At 35.6% G+C, this 19,427-nt stretch overlaps 1 protein-coding gene across 1 annotated transcript in view; it reads left to right on the top strand.

The window, feature by feature from the left end:
* KALRN (kalirin RhoGEF kinase) overlaps positions 1 to 19,427 on the top strand; it is a 536,528-nt gene that overhangs the window by 415,201 nt on the left and 101,900 nt on the right. The gene's annotated exons all lie outside the window — the stretch shown is intronic.

Genomic DNA, 19,427 nt, shown 5'->3' with positions numbered 1-19,427 from the left:
TAGAATGATGAAGAAATTGTTTGGACGAACTAGAAGCAAGAAATTTCTTTGCTATTATTTTTTGCTATAGTTTTTTTTTTCTCCACAGCTAAAATTTCATGTGTTTCGGATTAAATTGTCATTTGATATCTGGTCCGATGTTTCTTTCAAAAGGAGCAGTGATATAAAGTTTTATTGCCTGAATAAACATTTCATGTATGAGATATTTGGAAATGGCATTGATGATAATGATAAGACATTTTATCTATTTGGAGAATCAGTCTGGGTAACAGGAATAAATCTTAAATGAGTAATTTAATTTAATTTATATAGTATTTTTAAATTACACAAATAAAATCTGCCTTACATATATATGCCAGTATAATTGGTTTCTTTCCCAAATAAAGTGTGAATGATATTATCCTTTGTAGTCAATAGGCTCAGCAAGCACATGGATCATAGATATCTGAAAGCTTCTTGTCTTTACTTATTTTGAGACCATTTTTCTATGTACTTCGTTTTTATGATTAGAGATAAGTGAACTCATTAATTACGTTGGTTGCACAATACTTTCATTTAAGAAATAGTCAAGGTTTTAGAAAATCAACTGCCAGTATTATTCATAGAGGTCAAAACAAGTAAGAGCAGCAAGGCTAAAACCTTTCTATGTGCATGCAATATCAATGTATGCACAAAAGAAGCAGGGCTTAGCCTTAGACCATAGTCCTACCTGTTTTCACCCCTTCTGTGGATGCTATTGTCATAGCCAAAGAATGTTGTCTTGATTTGTGTATATTTCAGACACAATAAGTAATGCAATTGGTTTATTCCTATCACTTTGCTGATATCCATTTTCAGCACAACAGGAGAAACTTCTCTCGTTCAGAATGCTGCAATAAGAGTAAATTTGGCCTCTGTGATTTTCCATTTGCTCTTCCTCAATCAACATCTCAGTTGCCATGCAACATACTGATACAATTAAATCTTGACTTTCCAGGTTCTTAATCCTTCATTCAGGAATTGTCTTACTGGCAATTGTCTTACTCACAGACACAGGATAGCGAGATTAGCCTCTTTATTAGGAACAAGGATGAAGCCATCTAGTCATTGTATTTGCCCACTGCAACATATAAAAATAAAAATCTTATCCAAGTCTGTGCTCCAGGGTTTAAAGTCTAGACTTTTTCCTCCTGCCTTTCAAAATTGGAAGCTTGACCATTGTTAACAGTTCTCATTAGCATGGAAATTGTTTGTTCCTGCCTCACCAGCTTCATTCTTTATTCTAGTATGTTTCCACTTTTGTAGTAATATAATTTTTAGTACAATTATTTGCTTAGTGTTCTTGCTGTGGTGACATTTAAATTGTACATTGGCACCAGTACATGTACCTACATATAGCACCACATAATACATACTCATCACCATAAGGGTCCTCTACATGGCTACTTTCCTTGGAGCCCCACTGCAAAAGCTATAGGAATAGTGAATGCAATGGAAAACTTGTAAATTTAAATAATGATCAGTCGTAACCACACAATAATACTACTACACTGTAGCTGGCATGCTGTTAACACTTCCATTTACCATTATCAAACTATTCAACTCCATGATTTTTCCAGCTTACTTTTCATAGTCTAAGATCATCAAAGCAGTTTTGTAAATAAAATTCTAGGCTACACCATTCTCTCTGTGTAATAGGGTAAGCTTTAACGTATATAATAGGAATGGATGATTTTGCTTTTTACTACAGTTAGCTTTTTCACTTTTTCACAGTTTTACAACAGTTTCTTATTTCTTTTTCATTATCTGTTTGAAATCCTGAATGTTTTTATGTGTGCATGTTAAAGCACACATAACCATATGAAGTTGGCCCTCTTTTCAATGCATTCTTTCCGAATCTAATAACATCCCTAATATGTACATTTTAATTTATCTTTATTTTTTTTGTTTTATTGATTTTATTATAAATTATTTGAGTGTTGTGAGTCATTGAGGTATTGAGAGGTAGGTAGCATACAAATAAATTACTGTTATTATTAATGTAATATTTTCCTAGCATATATTATTTTATCAAGTCCCTGCATTGTAAAATTTAGAGAAGTGCAGACTGTACAAATAATTGCAATCTAGCTTATCTATTCATTCTGTCTTACTATAATCAAATTAATTTGTCTTCTATTTCTATATAAGAAGGTTTATTGGTATCCATTTCTGGAATCCATTAAATGTCATTAGAATGAGCTATAGAATAATGGTCTGTTTAAAAAAAAGGAAGATTAAAATACTTCAGTTGTTTAAACTATTAATTTGAAGCAGCAGGATGTCATTTCTTCACATTTAGTTGGCAGAGAGTTAGAATGGGCATGAGTGAGAATAAATTCTCCTGTTGCGAATAAATTCTCCTGTTGCTATTGGGTTTTTTCACTATTTATATAAGCAAATAATCTACAGCATGAGCCAGAAGTATAAATTTAGATTATAGCCATCTGCTTTTAAACAGAGTTTAACCAGCAGCTTCCTGAATGTGCAATGCCACGTTATGACCCTCCCCCCATTTACCCACATAAAACTATTCATGTGATTTGCCCCCATCTCCCAGCATGTGCTTCAGTTGAGTATGATGCCTGAAAGCGTTGATCATCAAAGGATTTGCTTGGGTGGAAAGCACTATATAAACAGTAAACAGGGTGAACTAGAAATTCAGGTAAATGAAGGCAGATATGATATTGTTGCCATTACGGAAACATGGTGGGATGAAATCCACAAATGGAACATGCAGCTAGAGGGATTTAACTTATTTAAAAGAAACAGACCAAACAAAAGACAAGGTGGAGTTGCACTATATGTAAGAAATAACTACATCTCTACAGAAATAGAGCACAACAATGTCAAAAACGGTCTTGAATGCATTTGGGTCAATATAAAAGGGGGGGGATGACATTGCCATAGGTGTATACTATAGGCCGCCCAACCAAACAGAGGAAATAGATTAACTTTTTGCTAATCAGCTAACTAAAGTATGTAGGAAGCACATCACAATAGTAATGGGGGACTTTAATTACTCTGACATCAACTGGGAGATAAACTCTGCACCAAGTGGAAGATCAAACAGATTCCTGACAAACCTAGCAGACAACTTTGTCTCCCAAAAAGTAGAGAAGGGAACTAGGGAATTAGCCATATTGGATCTAATCCTCACTAACAGAGATGAAATGATAGAAGGTGTTGAAGCCACAGGAACCTTGGGTGGAAGTGATCATGCAATATTGGAATTCAACATTATGGAAGCACAAGCAATAGAACATAGTCAAACTAGAGTCTTGGACTTTAAGAGAGATAATTTCAATAAACGTAGAGAGAGCTTGGGTAGGATTCCATGGATGAGAATCCTCAAGGGGAAAACAACTCAAGAAGCTTGGGAAATTTTGAAAAGTGAGATAATAAAAGCCCAGTCTAGCACAATACCAACAAAGAAGAAAAATAACAGCTCTCAAAAGAAACCAGCATGGCTGCATAAAGAACTCTCTGATAAATTGAAAGATAAAAAGAACAAATATAAAAAGGGGAAAGAGGGGCACATAACTAAGGCAGAATATCAGCAAATAGCCCAAGCCTGCAAAGATGAAGTGAGGAAAGCTAAGGCTCAAAATGAACTAAGGCTTTCAACCAAAGTCAAGAATAACAAAAAAAGTTTCTTTCAACATGTAAAAAACAAGAAAAAAATTAAGGAAATGATTGGTCCATTAGTGGGTGAAAATGGCAAGAAGGTGACAAACAACAGGGAGAAAGCAGAACTATTTAACTTGTTTTTTGCATCTGTCTTTACACAAAGGGAAAAAACAGTCCAACCTATCAAAAACAGTACTGTAAAAAACAGATTAGAAACACAAGTTAAGATAGGCAAGAAAATGGAAGTGAGCACCTGTCCAGCCCAGACGAGTTCAGATCACCAGAACCAGATGGATTACACCCCAAGGTTCTCAAGGAACTGGCAGATGTGATCTCAGAACCACTGAACTATATTTTTCAAAGACCCTGGAGCACTGGGGAACTACCAGAGGACTGGAAAAGAGCTGACGTAGTTCCCATCTTCAAAAAAGGGAAAAAATGGATCCAGAAAACTACAGACCTATCAGCCTGACCTCAATACAAGGGAAGATTCTGGAAAAGATAATTAAACAACGAATCAGCAAACACTTAGAGGCAAACAAAGTCATTACTAAAAGCCAACACGGGTTTGTCAAAAACAGATCATGCCAGATAAATCTTATTGCATTCTTTGACCAAGTGACAAAATTACTGGACCAGAGGAATGCTGTGGATATAATTTATTTGGACTTCAGTAAGGCATTTGATAAAGTACATCACAACCTACTACCTGATAAGATAGAAGAATGTGGGTTAGACAGCATCACCACCAGATGGATTCGTAGCTGGCTGACTGGCCATACTCAGCGTATGGTCCTCAATGGAACTGCATCTACATGGAGGGAAGTGTGTAGTGGGGTGCCCCATGGCTCTGTTCTAGGCCCAGTGCTCTTCAACATCTTCATCAACGATTTGGACAAGGGGATAGATGGGGAACTCATCAAATTTGCAGACAACACCAAGCTGGCAGGAATAGCCAACACTCCAGAAGACAGGCTTAAGATACAGGAGGATCTGGACAGACTTGAACATTGGGTGCTATCTAACAAAATGAAATTCAATGGTGAAAAAAGTAAGGTTCTACATTTAGGCAAGAAAAAAACCAAATGTACAGGTATAGTTTAGGACGTACCTTGCTCAATAGTAGTAACTGTGAGAGGGATCTCAGAGTTCTAGTGGACAATCACTTAAATATGAGCCAGCAGTGTGCTGCAGCTGCCAAAAAAGCCAACACAGTGCTAGGCTGCATTAACAGAGGGATAGAATCAAGATCACGTGATGATCACCACACTTGGAATACTGCATCCAGTTCTGGTCACTACGATGTAAAAAAGACGTTGAGACTCTAGAAAGAGTACAGAGAAGAGCAACAAAAATGATTAGGGGACTGGAGGCTAAAACATATAAGGAACGGTTGCTGAAATTGGGTATGTCTAGTTTAATGAAAAGAAAGACTAGGGGTGACACAAGCACCTGAAGGCAGGACAAGAAGCAACGGATGGAAACTAATCAAGGAGAGAAGCAACCTAGAACTAAGGAGAAACTTCCTGACAGTTAGAACAATTAACCAGTGGAACAACCTGCCTCCAATGCTCCAACATTGGAAATTTTTAAGAAGAGACTGGACAGCCATTTGTCTGTAATGGTATAGGGTTTCCTGCCTGAGCAGGAGGTTGGACTAGATGACCTCCAAGGTCCCAACTTTATTATTATTATTATTATTATTATTATTATTATTATTATTATTATTATTATTGTTGTTGTTGTTGTTGTTGTTGTTGTTATGTTGTTGTTGTTGTTATTATACAAATGAATCAATAATACAGCAGTTTGAAACTTGCTTCCTACACTCAAGACTTATGAGAAATACTATTTTTACATTGCTATGTTTGAGGTTCGGTGCTGAATGGGAGAGCTAGGTTCTTTCAGTGTTTGTGAAGTTTACCCTTCTAATTGTAATAATTTGGATTTGAATGATCCTACATGTTTCCACCTGGAGGACAGTATATACGTCACTAGTAACTTCAGAGGGTTCTTTTTCAATATCATTTCCTCCATCTGTTAAAAAATCATTGCTACGTGCAGTAGTTAAGAGGATAGGGAAACGTTGCAGGAGAGCCTGCTGAATCTTTTATTTATGTTATTCAACTGCTGTTCCTTCTGTATTTCTGCAGATCATAAAAGGTCAAGAATAACAATGTGTTTTTTTATCCTATAGCTAGTTTCACCGTGTGAATAGTTTGCAGAATACATTTCAGTAGAACGTGAGAGAGGTGAGGGCAAGTGCTGGGGTTTGTTTTGCAGCAATAAAGATAGGCAGGTACAGAAGATGTCATGGAAGATGAGAAGGCCTGCTTTAGATATTGATGTGTTATGTCCACTCGCAGCCATATTTATTCAACTAGCTTCCTCACTAGTCTAAACACGATACTACTGACCTTGAGGTTTGTTAATGGAAACATAACTTCTGACAAAAATCAGACTCACTGAAAGGAGAAGTATAAAAACATCACAGATATGTTTAGCATGTATTAAGTACAATGATAGGCTTGCCTCTGAGAACAAAATGATGGAATCTTAGTATGGACTCTATCTTCCCATTCAAATATTCTGCCCATACCTGCAATAAAAACTAGGAAGAGATTGGATTTTTGTTAACATAACTGTCCATCCTTATAACACTCTCCATGCCCAAAGAGACAAAAATACCTGCTAAGGATTCTGCAATTTGTCGCTCTGCTGCAACCATTTTTAGATTTGTTGCTTTTTTTTTAGCTTAACTGTATGATTTATATTTTGAATTTGAATTCTCCCTTATGGTTTCATATTGTTTTGTAAATTGTTTTAAGAAGTCTTTACTCCTTAAAATGACTAATATATTCATAATAAATACATAAAAGCTTGCCATTGTACAAAGTATATTAGGGAAAGGAAGCTCTGAACTTAATAATAATAATAATAATAATAATAATAATAATAATAATAATAATAATAATAATAATAATAATAATAATAATAATAAAAGTTGGAAGGGACCTTGGAGGTCATCGAGTCCAACCCCCTGCTCAGGCAGGAACCCTACACCATTTCAGACAAATGGCTGTCCAGTCTCTTCTTAAAAACTTCCAGTGTTGGAGCATTCACCGCTTCTGGGGGCAGGTTGTTCCACTGGTTAATTGTTCTAACTGTCAGGAAGTTTCTCCTTAGTTCTAAGTTGCTTCTCTCCTTGATCAGCTTCCATCCGTTGCTTCTTGTCCTGCCTTCAGGGGCTTTGGAGAATAGCTTGACTCCCTCTTCTTTGTGGCAGCCCCTGAGATATTGGAACACTGCTATCATGTCCCCCCTCGTCCTTCTCTTCGTTAAACTAGACATATCCAATTCCAGCAACTGTTCCTTATATGTTTTAGCCTCCAGTCCCCTAAACATCTTTGTTGCTCTTCTCTACTGTCCCTAAATTTACAACAAACTGTTACGAGAATAGAATTTTGCGGTAACAAAATGCAATCAAAAGTTAGGAAGAAGGATAATGTTGAGAGCATGCAGCTGTCTCTTTTATCTCTTATATTCAAAGAACCACACATCTTTCAGTATGGTTAAGTTGATGACTTCTAAGGCAATTAATATTAATTTTTTTTTAAAAGTAACAAATTTTGGAAAGCATGCAGATCATGACAACTGGAATTATTTCCAACTTCTTAAAAAGTGGTCTGCTCTATTATAGGAAGAGTAAGAGTCTTCCAAACTGTTGCTCCTATCTCCTTGATAGCAATGCTTTTGAAGTTTGTTTCTTTCCTCTGTTCCTCAGCTTCTTTTGTTGGATCTTGATGACAGAATGATTGGGCCCTTAAGAAATTTATTTTTCAACATCCCATTGGATCAAACTGAATAAAAACCAAATGCAAAACAAAACAATGAAAAACCTAAGCTCATAAAACTACCGGTGTTGCTCTGGAATGTGATGATATAGAAATAATATAAAATAAATAAATAAATAAAATAAAATAAGTTCCAACTATCCAGCTGTTCGCTTAAATGAGCTTGTGATTTGCAGATTATTAATCAATCTATGTTCAGGATTTATGACTGATGTTTTGCTTGCTTATTATTTTATAAAAGAATAAGCTGCATATTAATATAGAATGAGTAATTGAAATGCTTGAATATCTTATACAAGAGTCCTTAGCTGTTACATTCATTTATGTCCCGATACTTGATATAACTGGCAAAGAAAATAATAATTGGAGACATTTAGGCATTCCATTTGTATTGATGGAGTATGCCACAACAATTATTAATTTTATTTAGCCCAGTAGCATAGCAGTTATCTTACCCAGTTGCTTAGTAAGAAATTAATATACAAGATTAGAGTGATGTCATTGTGTTTAGGTTTAATCAGTTCTCAAGGGGTGAAGTCTTTAGTAAGTAATCTTAAGAATACTTGTCAAGAAATTCACTCAATTATTTTCTGTTATAGGTATACATGTAATAGTAGTAGTAGTAGTAGTAGTAGTAGTAGTAGTAAAGTTGGAAGGGACCTTGGAGGTCATCTAGTCCAACCCCCTGCTCAGGCAGGAAACCCTATACCATTTCAGACAAATGGCTGTCCAGTCTCTTCTTAAAATAAAGTTGGAAGGGACCTTGGAGGTCATCTAGTCCAACCCCCTGCTCAGGCAGGAAACCCTATACCATTTCAGACAAATGGCTGTCCAGTCTCTTCTTAAAAACTTCCAGTGTTGGAGCATTCACCGCTTCTGGAGGCAGGTTGTTCCACTGGTTAAGGCAGGTTGTTCCACTGTACTTCATTTATTTTATTAGCTGGGCATGTTTTGATAACATTATAGAATGTGTTCCAAATTATATTTATCTTGGAAGAGGGGTATTATTCTTCAGTGAAATATATATCTATCTGATTAGTTAACAAAAACAAACTAATCAGATTCAAAAAATCAGCAAATCGGGATGTGGAATTTAGGGAATTCAGTATAATAAGTTTGGGTAAATTTGTTGGTCAAAAGATTGAAAGTGTCAAGCTTCTTGTCTATGGAGATTCTCAGTCATCCAGGTCATAGTTTCCCCAAAGATGCTTTTTCTTTTTCACAAGGCAATTGGACTTTCTTGTTTTTTTCTTTGAAGACGTTTCGTTTCTCATCCAAGAAGAGCTGAAGAAGCTTCTTGGATGAGAAGCGAAACATCTTCAAGCTTCTTGAGTGAGGGTGGTGATGATGCACTGGAGTAAAAAGTTACTAAGAAAAGGAAAGCTTCAGAGATATTAATTGCATACCTTGAAAAGGCCATTAATAATTATTGTAATTTTTCTTCCCAAAAAGCCAAATTTGATCTAAAGGATTAAGACTTTGTAGACATGGTCATGTTTGCAGTATAAACCATAAAAAAGATTTTATAATAACCACCATCTGATCTTAAGTTGGCCCATATCTCAGTCACCATATAATGTAGCTCCCCTTTACTATGTTAACTCTTCCTTCTGCCCAGGTATCACTGAATCTTTAAAGAAAAGGGTTAATGAAACAATTCTAAACAAAGCTACATGGACAGAAATATTGAATATACATGTAGTGAATACACTTATATTGCAGGGCAGATGATCTTGTCAGCAAGTTTAAAACACAATTTCTTATTTAAGTTTAGAATGATATTGCTATATTTACAGGTTTTAAATTACAGCACTGTAATTAGAAAGATATTGTGATTATTACTTTGAATAGTAATAGGTCACACTGTTCTTATAGCTGGTCATTTTGTCCTTTTTCATGGCCTTTGTATTTTTTTTTACAACTCTTTACTTCTGAATATATACCAGCTACATTTATTTACCAAATGAAGATAGTGCTTTATATATTTGAGAACAAAATCTGATTTAAAGAGCTGTTACAGTGCTTACACTGTATGTTTTAGATGACTCCTGTAGGAGTATAGATAGTCCTTGATGTCCAGACGTAATGGAGTCTGCCCATTAATGGTTGCAAGTCAAGATGATTGTTAAGCAAAGCACCCACGGGAACACCATGCTTAATGTCAATGGGGTCATTAAGCAGGGTATAGGATGCCTCAGGGGTAGTAGAGGCCTCAAGAGGTCTAGTGCTGGCTCAGGTCATCTGCTTCATGTTTCCCAAGATCTCTCCTATCCTCTAGGTACCCAAGCCTTGGGTTGCCCCCAGGTCTTTGGCTGCTCTCCCACCCCACCAGATCCCACGCCTCCTCCCCACACACCTCCTCCCCACTTGTTTATACACCGTGAATTGGGGGATAAATACATGCTTTTCTGTTACAAAGAAATAATGAGATTTTTTTGTGTTCTGAAGACGATATGAGAAAACCCTTTGTGAAATAATTGTATCAATGAAATCCAGAACTTTATTCTGTAACAGCTATTGTACATAGAGTGGGAAGGTACTCGTAAAAGTTTAAAGGCTTTATCAAACCTTTTTTTCAATTTACTTAACAGTTAGTCAGCATTTCAAAGGGCTTTTATTGCAGATTCTTCTGTTAATCATTTCTACACCAGCTTACCCACCCACAAGATTTGTTCAGAAGAAATTCATATAAAAGCTTGGGCAACAGGTCATTTATTCTAAAGTGTCAGGTAAGCTTCCTGGTAAGACAAGGGCAGGTTCACTGGGATATCAATTTTTTTCACTTGGAGTAGATTTAGATCCAAATAAATGATAGACAGTATTGCAGCATAAAAAAAATAAATATACATATAATCAGGGCTTTTTTTTTTTTTATCATAGAACGCCCAGAACAGAGTTCTGGCACCTTTTTTGGATGGACCCTTGTAGGGTAGGCAAGGCGGGTTGTATGACGTGTGTGAGTTCCGGCACTTTTTTTTTTTTTTTTTTTAGAAAAAAAGCACTGCATATAATAGAATTCACAGTGTTTCCCCCTTCACTCTATTTAGAGTCTATTTGTTTTAGTATTAGTTTAGTGCAGATACTGAAAGGCCTGTAAACAATTGAAATGCTTTAATTCATCAGATATCATCAACTACCCAATGTCTTGTCATTCAGGCAGTTTGAAAAAAAGGCATATTAAAAATTAATATCTTTTTTCATTTACCCATCCTCTCTACAAAGTCATGTTTGTGGAGTATTTGCTTCTACAAATAATGGCTTCTATGACATCTGCAAATCACGAGGTAATTCTGTAGAACATGTGATCTTGCTGTAAGCAGAATGGCGGTCTCTGAAACCCTAGTTCCTAGCACAGAGGTTGCAGTGGTGGTACAAAGTATTTCTTCAGAAATGATAGTGAAATACAAAATAAACCTATTAAACTTCATTAAGCAATCAGACTAGGAAGGAGTGGCAGAGAAAAAGGAAAAGAAATAGAAACCCTTTCAGTTTTGCCTTCAGCTCAGAGAAACTGCTGCGAACAAAAAAGCAGAATGTTAAAATGGATCGGTTTGAAGCAATCGAAACAGATCAAGAAAGTGAGTATGACTTGAACCCCTTCCCTTTTCTTCATACTGTATCTCACACTGGATAAAAATCTTACCCATGGCAGAGTCAGCTACTAAATTAACTATTGAAGCTCTATCAGAAAATACACCATTGCAACTCTTGGTTTGATTAGGAGAGAGGAATATTGTTTATTTTCTCTCTGTTCAGAAAGATGGGCTTCATTTGGTTTATATTTATAGCTTTGTATGTGAAGGTTTGTTTTTTTAACTGAAAGGGCATTTGTGAAAATGAAATAGACTACTGTAGTATTTGTATTCCTACAGGAAAAGCTGCTCCTATATTATTCAGTCAACCACATCTAGAAAATGAAGTTAATGTACTTCCTCATGTCATCCACATAATTATCCTGCTCATCATAAGAGAGTAGCAGTGGGGGCAAAACTTTCAGAAATTATTCACCTGCTACTAAGCAAACTATTGCTTTTTGTAAATATGAAATATTAACATATGTGGAAACTTTACTAAAATGAATTAGTGCCTATCGTAGTCTTCAATTATGTTACCCTGTCAAATGGGAATTTCATCTTTCATCATTACATTTTACCTAATCATTTTATATAGGAATATTAAAGGATGCTGCTGTTATGATTATAACTAGGGGACGGTATAATTTACTGCTAGCTTTAGGTTGTGCTGTTGAAAAATAGCACATTATCCTTTTTGCAATGGTAATTCAAAATTAGAACCCTCATCATAGTGGTAAAAACATATAAACAGCAATATGTAAGGTAGTCCTCTAGCTAGAAGTCATCGTGATGTTAACGTTTCCTATCATTGATCCTTATTAAAACAGTAATGTGAATAAATTCTCATTTGGTCATTTATCACTTTCAGACTGGTAATAAAACTAGATTCACCTTCTCTGTCTTTTTTTTTAAAAAAAAAAATCAGGGTAAAGGAATACACTGGAACAAAATTAGGATTTAGAAGTTCTTGTAACCTTCTACTTGATCTGTTTAGTTTTCATGAAGGTTTATATGTTATGCATATACAGCATCCCCATATTCGTATGAGACTACAACTCCAACAAATTAACTGAAACTTATAAAAATAATATGTTAGCATTAAAACTAAAAATAATAATTTACACTATAATATCTATATGATCATTGCTTTACATTGTAGGTTTGGGAACATTATAGTGAAACATTGCCATTTCTGCGTTTAACATTTCCAGTTATCAGTAATGATAAAACAAAGTTTTTTTCCCCTCATATCATGCAGAATTGGATGATAATCTAATAACTCGTGTTGTAAAAATCAATAGTGGCATCAGCATCTAATGACCAAGATATTGAATCTATTTTCAGCATATTTTTAATGTTTTTGTTATGGGTAAGATACATATTTATTTATTTAAAGCAATTTAGAATTAGTTCATATGTTTGCTCCTTCTTGTTTCTTCTTAAGTTATCATACTATGAAGGCTTAATTGCAAAGCAGAAACTTTCTAGTTTAAACCTTTGTGTTATAAATACCCTAATATTCATTAAAACACACACACACACAGAGAGAGAGAGATTTTGTTCCTGCACACCTTTGAGACTTCTGATAACCACCCGGACAAACCCATGCAATTATCTTGGCAAGATTTCAGCAGTGGTTTATCATTGCCTTCTTGGGCTTCTCCTAGAGCTGAGAGAGAGAGTAATTGGCTCTAAGTCACTCAGCTGGTTGTTTGCCTAAGGTGAAAGTAGAAGTTATTTCTAACATAATGCCTTACCCACTATACCAACATGTATTAGAGTATATGTATTGAGATAATGCATTTAAAGAATGTGGAAATTAATATCTATCACATTGCTGCTCTGCTTCTATATTTTCTTTCTGTTTTTCCAGCATTTAGTTTCCTGACAGCCTATCAATATGCTGTTTAGTGTATTATTGGGAATACAACTATGTTGAGACAAAGGATATACGGATATACTTTGGGGTAACAAGTTGGAATAGACATGATTCCAAAACCTGGCCAAATAGCTTTGACAAGTTGCCAAGTGTGAATGTTTTCATTGTTGCTATCAATCCACTGTTTTTCCTTGATGTGCTTCATGGGAGCAAAAGGGTTCCTCATTCTGATCTAGACAGAATGTGTGACAGAACCTTAGAGAAAGAAAATGACACATCACTCATTCATTATGGGTATTCTTCTTTCCTACAAGTGATTACACTTTTGATTAGCCAAGTATTTACTGATACCATCACCTAGCCCAAGTCCTATGAAACTTACTTTGGGGCATGAAGATAATGGAAGTGACTGGTTTTCTTGGGAACTGTCAGAATGATAAGGCGTTTTCTTCAGTTTGAATGACATAAAGCCTTGAGATTTGTAGAACTCATCTAATCCTTGGTAGGAAAGGCTTCTAGTGCAACTTAAGCCAGCAATGTTCATACTGTCTTTCAAACAAAGTCCAAAGCTAAAGATGGAAAACAGTATTTATGAATTGTGGTGGTTATGGTGGTTATATTATTCAAGAATAAGACATTACACAGAAAAAAACTAATGTACATGTTGGATAATCTTTACAGTCTTTTTTGCTGTTTTAATTTCACTTTTTGGTGCTGCCAACTCCTCCCTTCAACCCTAATTTATAAACAATATTTTTTCCAGAAAGAGCTGCCTTAGATCAGTTTAAAGACGAATTAAGTTTAGCAATCAGTACAGTAATTAATAAGAATAGGAAAGATGGGAGAACACCTTCCCAGCAGTTGATGTGAAAGTATGCTGCCTATGAATCATTAGGCAGCATACAGCCATTATGACTGATAATTATGGATAGCCTGATCTCATATTAATTTGCTTGCCCTCTTTTTTTTCTTTTTTCTTTTAAATCCAAACTGTTGTGCTTCATTCACATCTGATAGAAGCTGTAGTTTAATTACAAATGGGAATTCTCAATATTCATATTTCTGGATGATCACACCGATGGAAATATAATTTTATTTATTATTTCATTTGTTCTTTTAATGTTCTGCTTCGATAAAGACTCAAGTGCTTGAATGTTGGCATTGGTTCAGAAAAGCAATTCTGTCATTCTCTCCACTGATGTGCTCTTTAAAAAATACTATTTCTCAAGTTCTTATACTGTAAACAGGTTGTTTCATTTCAGGGGATTATGAGCTGTTCAGAGTTCCATGAGATGGATGTAATTTACCAAATATAACACTAAGTACACAATTAATTCCCCTAATTTTTAAAATGCCCAGGTGGATAGTTATTATGTCATGGAATGAAACAATTCTCAAATTTTAAATCTATGCTTATAATACTTTTGCCTTCACTTACTGAGCTTTCCATTCCCATGTAGCTACTATGACAACTGATTGGACATTAAATAATAGCTTTCAGACAATATACATACTACAAAGTATTTGTGGCTCATAAGAGCTGAAGTTATTGAAATGCTCAATTATTCATTGTTCCTTGAGATTACTCACTGATTAATAAGCTTCAAAAACTATAGAATTGCTGCTTAGAGAAACATTCCAAAATGTGTGGGCGGTCACCTAAAAAAGTATGTGTGGTTGATGTGTTGGTGATGGTGATGTTGAGTCTGAAGGTGTTAATATGTAAGCCCACTGTAAAATCCTACTATTTAGGGGGGATTTACAGTATATTTTAAAATATGAATTTGCATGTGTGAACACAGGAAGGTTGGTGTTTAATAAGCAAACAAGCATTCACTTTTAACAGAGTTAATCTGCCATATTTCTCTTCTTTTACTTGAGAATATTAGTGATGGGAAGCTTCTGTTGTCGAACAGGTGTCATTTCTGTTGAGATTTGTCCTTATTTAGATAAACATACAAAGATGAAACTCCTCAGTTCTTTGAAAAATACACAGTGGATTTAATTCATTTTGTTGTTTGTTTTGTAAGCCTATTGCAAATCAGAAGTGAGGAGAGAGACTACATACAGTTGCAAATTGTTCATATGGCTGTTTCATATTTAGAAGCCCCTGCAAGGTAGTTAACACATTTTAATGTAAATCTGAAATCTTAATATAGCTTTAGTTCAGATTGTTGTATGTTTTTTTAAGCACCATAATTTGTACATTCTTAAAAAGGAGGTACATGGTTTTATGGCATCAGTAGAGATATATACTGATCAGTCTCCATCTCCCTTTGCTACTGGGTAATATGATTGTGTTTCTCTTCCAGAAGTAACTCAGGACTTCATAGTTTTCTTGACATCTATAGGTCTTTTCCAGGTGGAATGTAGATACGTTGGTTCAGCATGTTTTGGATCTGGTTTTTAATGTGGAATGTGGTTTTGGAAGTTTGTGAGAAAAAAAATATTTCTTTTGCTGTGGTCAGACCACTATCTAATGGAGTCAATATTTAGATTTATTGGGACTCTGTACTCTAGCAAGGAAAGTGTAATTCTGCTTTTTGAGAGATTTTCCATCATCTCTTTAGGTGATTCTGTCTCACTCTGATTCCTTCATAAATCTCTATCTAGTGTAGTTAGATGAACAGGAAATAGTCGCCGTCAATACCTTTCAAATACAAAATTTGGATTGTGATTTACAGTTATGGTATATGGTCAGAATTTGGGGGTGCTGTAATCTACAAGATATGGAAGGCACCTTACCTGTCTTTTTCCCCTTATATCTGGTTAGGGTTAAGATTGCTTTGGTCATATTGGTGGCCATATAAGACAGAGGTTAATTAAAAGATAATTCAGGGATAGTTTCAATTCCAAGTATATTCTTTACTTTTATACTTCAAGTGTCATGGACTTATGTCTCACCTCTCTGTCCCTAATAGGTTTGTGGGATCAAGTAGATACCTTTTCCCCTTAGCTAGCAATTAGAATATAATGTAATCATAAGTCTGGAAGGGACATTGGAGTCTTCTAGTCCAACCCCCTGTCCAAGGCACGAGACTTTATACCAGTGATGGCGAGCCTTTTAGAGACTGAGTGCCCAAACTGCAACCCAAAACCCACCTATCCATCGTCGAGTGCTGGGTGGGCATGGCCCATTGGCTGGGTGTGGCCCATTGGCTGGGCGTGGCCCATCGGCTGGGCATGGCTGCGGTGATAACGGCAGACTGGGTGGGACTAAAAAGTTCAATCAATCAATTCCAACTTTGCAAGATCATTTTTTCCCCGCGAGAAGTTGAAATTGATTAATTGATTGAACTTTTTTTTTTGCACATGGCAGCGGAGATCTAAAGCGAAAAGGTTTTATAAAACCCAGCTGAAGGCCTAGGACTGAGGCAATGGCGCGTGTGCCCACAGAGAGGGCTCTGCGTGCCGCCTCTGGCACCCATGCCATAGGTTCGCCACCACTGCCTTATACCGTCCCAGACAAGTGGTTCACAGAGTTGTTCAACAGTTCAGAGAGAAAGCTTACAGAGATGAAGCATATATTGTGAAAGGAGGGATCATTTCTTCTCATTGTGCTGATTAGTTTGATTTGACTTTATAAGTGCTATATGAAATTATTCTGCACCCAATATCTTATCACTGGGATTAAAAATATATCAACGGGGAAAACTGCAATTGTGGTGGAGTAGAAGAATATGAAAATTACCCCAAAATCTTGTTCTAACCCACTTTTTGTCATCCATAGCTATAAAACATAAATCATGCTACTTTGAAACATCCTAATAAAGCAAATATTTTCATAATCCTTCTGAAATCTCTCTATCACGAAAAGTTCAAACATCTTTTAGATATTATAAGCTCTGCTTGCTAGTTATGCTAAATATGAATCAGTGTTCATAAATTGGTATGTTTACAAAGTATGTTCTTTTTAATAATAAGATTTTCTTTGTTAATAAGGATATTGCTAAGTGTTTTTGAACATGTATTGATTTGTAGATCACAAAGGAGAAGGTCCACCAGGGACAGTATAGAAACCTGGAATAAGAGATCATCCAACAGCTATGGTTTATTTTATCAGTTCATGAAAAAAGGTTAAATTTCCCATTGGGCATTCAGCCAATTTAGTAATTGTAGAACATGCATAAAAGTATGGAAAAAAGAGCTAGTCTTGAGAAGTTCTTAGTAATGAACAAAATAATAGATCAATTTCAGATTTGCCATGGAAACATCTTGTCAACCCAGTAACAATGACGTCAAGTTGACAATGCCATCTAGACACATATTATTTTGTCTGGAACACACCTGTTTAAGAACAGGAGAGTAAGGACTTCACATTTTCCATGCATTGATATGATACGATAAAAGCAGGTGAGATCATTTGAAAAAAATAGTTATGGTATGATTTTTTGTTAGGTATCAGCAATCATTTTGTTAGGTATCAGCAATCATTTTGGCCAGTATAATTTTGCTGACGTTGGAAAGGAATTTATAAACTTTGCTGCAGAAGATTAACTCATCTTTCTTCTTTTTGGAAGCTTCTGGTACAGATCTGTGTACTCTGCAAGTACAATTTCTTCTGCTTCGCTTTTACTTTTTTTGCATGTGAGCAAAACCTTTTAACATCTACAGTAGCTAATAATTAGATTAGAAGTTAATAACTTATTCACTTCGATTTTTTTAACTGTGTTTTTTATTTCTGTGGCTTATGCTCTGGTCAGTTTCGGGATTCAGTGAAAGACTGTACCGTGGTACAAAAATAAACTACTATAGTATACAAGAAGTTTCTGTATTTTTTATTTTGATAGCACACTGAATGATGGATACCTTGTTCACAGCAATATTTAACTACTAAAATATTACATGTTATATATATATATGTATGTATGTATGTATGTATGTATGTATGTATGTATGTATGTATGTATGTATGTATTTTTATACTTACGTTTTTACTGCATTGTAAGCTGCTCAGGGTTGCTTTGGAAAGTGAGATGTGTTCTATGTGTGTGTGTCTGTTTGTTTGTCTGTGTGTATGAGAGAGAGAGAGAGAGAGAGAGAGAGAGAGAGAGAGAGAGAGAGAGAGAGAGAGAGAGAGAGAGAGAGCAGATAGAAAGATGCTGAAAATTAAAGTATCTAAATGCATGTAAGGAATGTAAAATGGAGGTCATGAGAGCTAAAGGAAAATAGGTAGTCTCAGGTGATAACTACAGTGAATCAAGAGGAATCAACATTCTTCAGGATGACAAAAACTCAGGAACTGAGAACTGGGTTCATTTCTTATCAGCCATCTAATCATGTTGAACAGCTAACAAGTGCAAAATTTGAACTGAGCTCACGGGCTCTGCACATAACACTTTTGGTGGCTGACAGTTGCAGAATGTTCGCATGGTCTACCATGTATTTTAGAAGACTGTGACTGATGAGTTAAATGTTCATTATTCACTGGCCCAACAAATAGTGCTTAGATTTTTTTAAACCAGTGAGACCAGTAGGCACTCACTAGTATTTCATAGTGATAACTAGCATATTAAATAGTTTTCCTCCTTTTTGAGTAAATTCATCAGCGATGTTATAAGACAGTGATGGTGAACCTTTTAGAGACCGAATGCCCAAACTGCAACCCAATACCCACTTATGTATCATTTGGTGCTGGGTGGATGTGGCCCATTGGGTGGGAGTGGCCCATTGGGTGGGTGTGGCCCATTGGGTGGGAGTGGCCACAGTGGTAATGGCATACTGGGTGGGACCAAAAAGTTCAATCAGTCAGTTCCAACTTTGCGAAATCTTTTTTTTCCCGCGAGAAGTTGAAATTGATTGATTGATTGAACCTTTTTTTTTTTCACATGGCAGCGGAGGCCTAAAGCGAAAAGGTTTTATAAAACCCAGCTGAAGGCCTAGGACTGGGGCGACGGCATGCGTGCCCACAGAGAGGGCTCTGCGTGCCACCTGTGGCACGCGTGCCATAGGTTCGCCACCACAGTTATAAGACTTCTTTATAAGGTCACACCAATGAACCAAGAAGTGAAACTTATCTTAGCCATTCTTTGCGTCAAAATAACATTAATAACATTAATCAATAACTTTAATAAATGGGAAATAGTCTCATAAAATGATAAAGATTGAAAGATATTTCTGCCAAGGAGAAAAGTAAACTTGTCTTTTGAAGAACCATATGGTTTATGTATAATTTAATCACTTCAAGTTAAGGCTAAAACTAGTTCCACAAAAAATATTTTTTATTTTTAAATGAAGGAATATACTAAAGAATAATTTGAACTCATCCAACAGGATTTTATTTTAAATCTTTAGAATTGATTTTTCCTTGCTCAAGATGATATTATCATCTGTATTAAATGATAGCTATTAACCTAGTGATATCAAACAAATCAAGTTCCATTTTTCAATTTATTTTTTCAGTAATATTTTTGAGATTTATATGAAGTTGGACTGCCAAAATCCACTTGTATCTCCTAAGAAAAAATCAAA

The sequence above is a fragment of the Protobothrops mucrosquamatus genome, unplaced genomic scaffold, assembly GCF_001527695.2.
Source record: "Protobothrops mucrosquamatus isolate PMUCROS unplaced genomic scaffold, P.Mucros_1.0 scaffold606, whole genome shotgun sequence".
NCBI lineage: Eukaryota > Metazoa > Chordata > Lepidosauria > Squamata > Viperidae > Protobothrops > Protobothrops mucrosquamatus.
The sequence above is the reverse complement of the archived record's forward strand: the minus strand, read 5'-3'. Positions and strand labels throughout refer to the sequence as shown.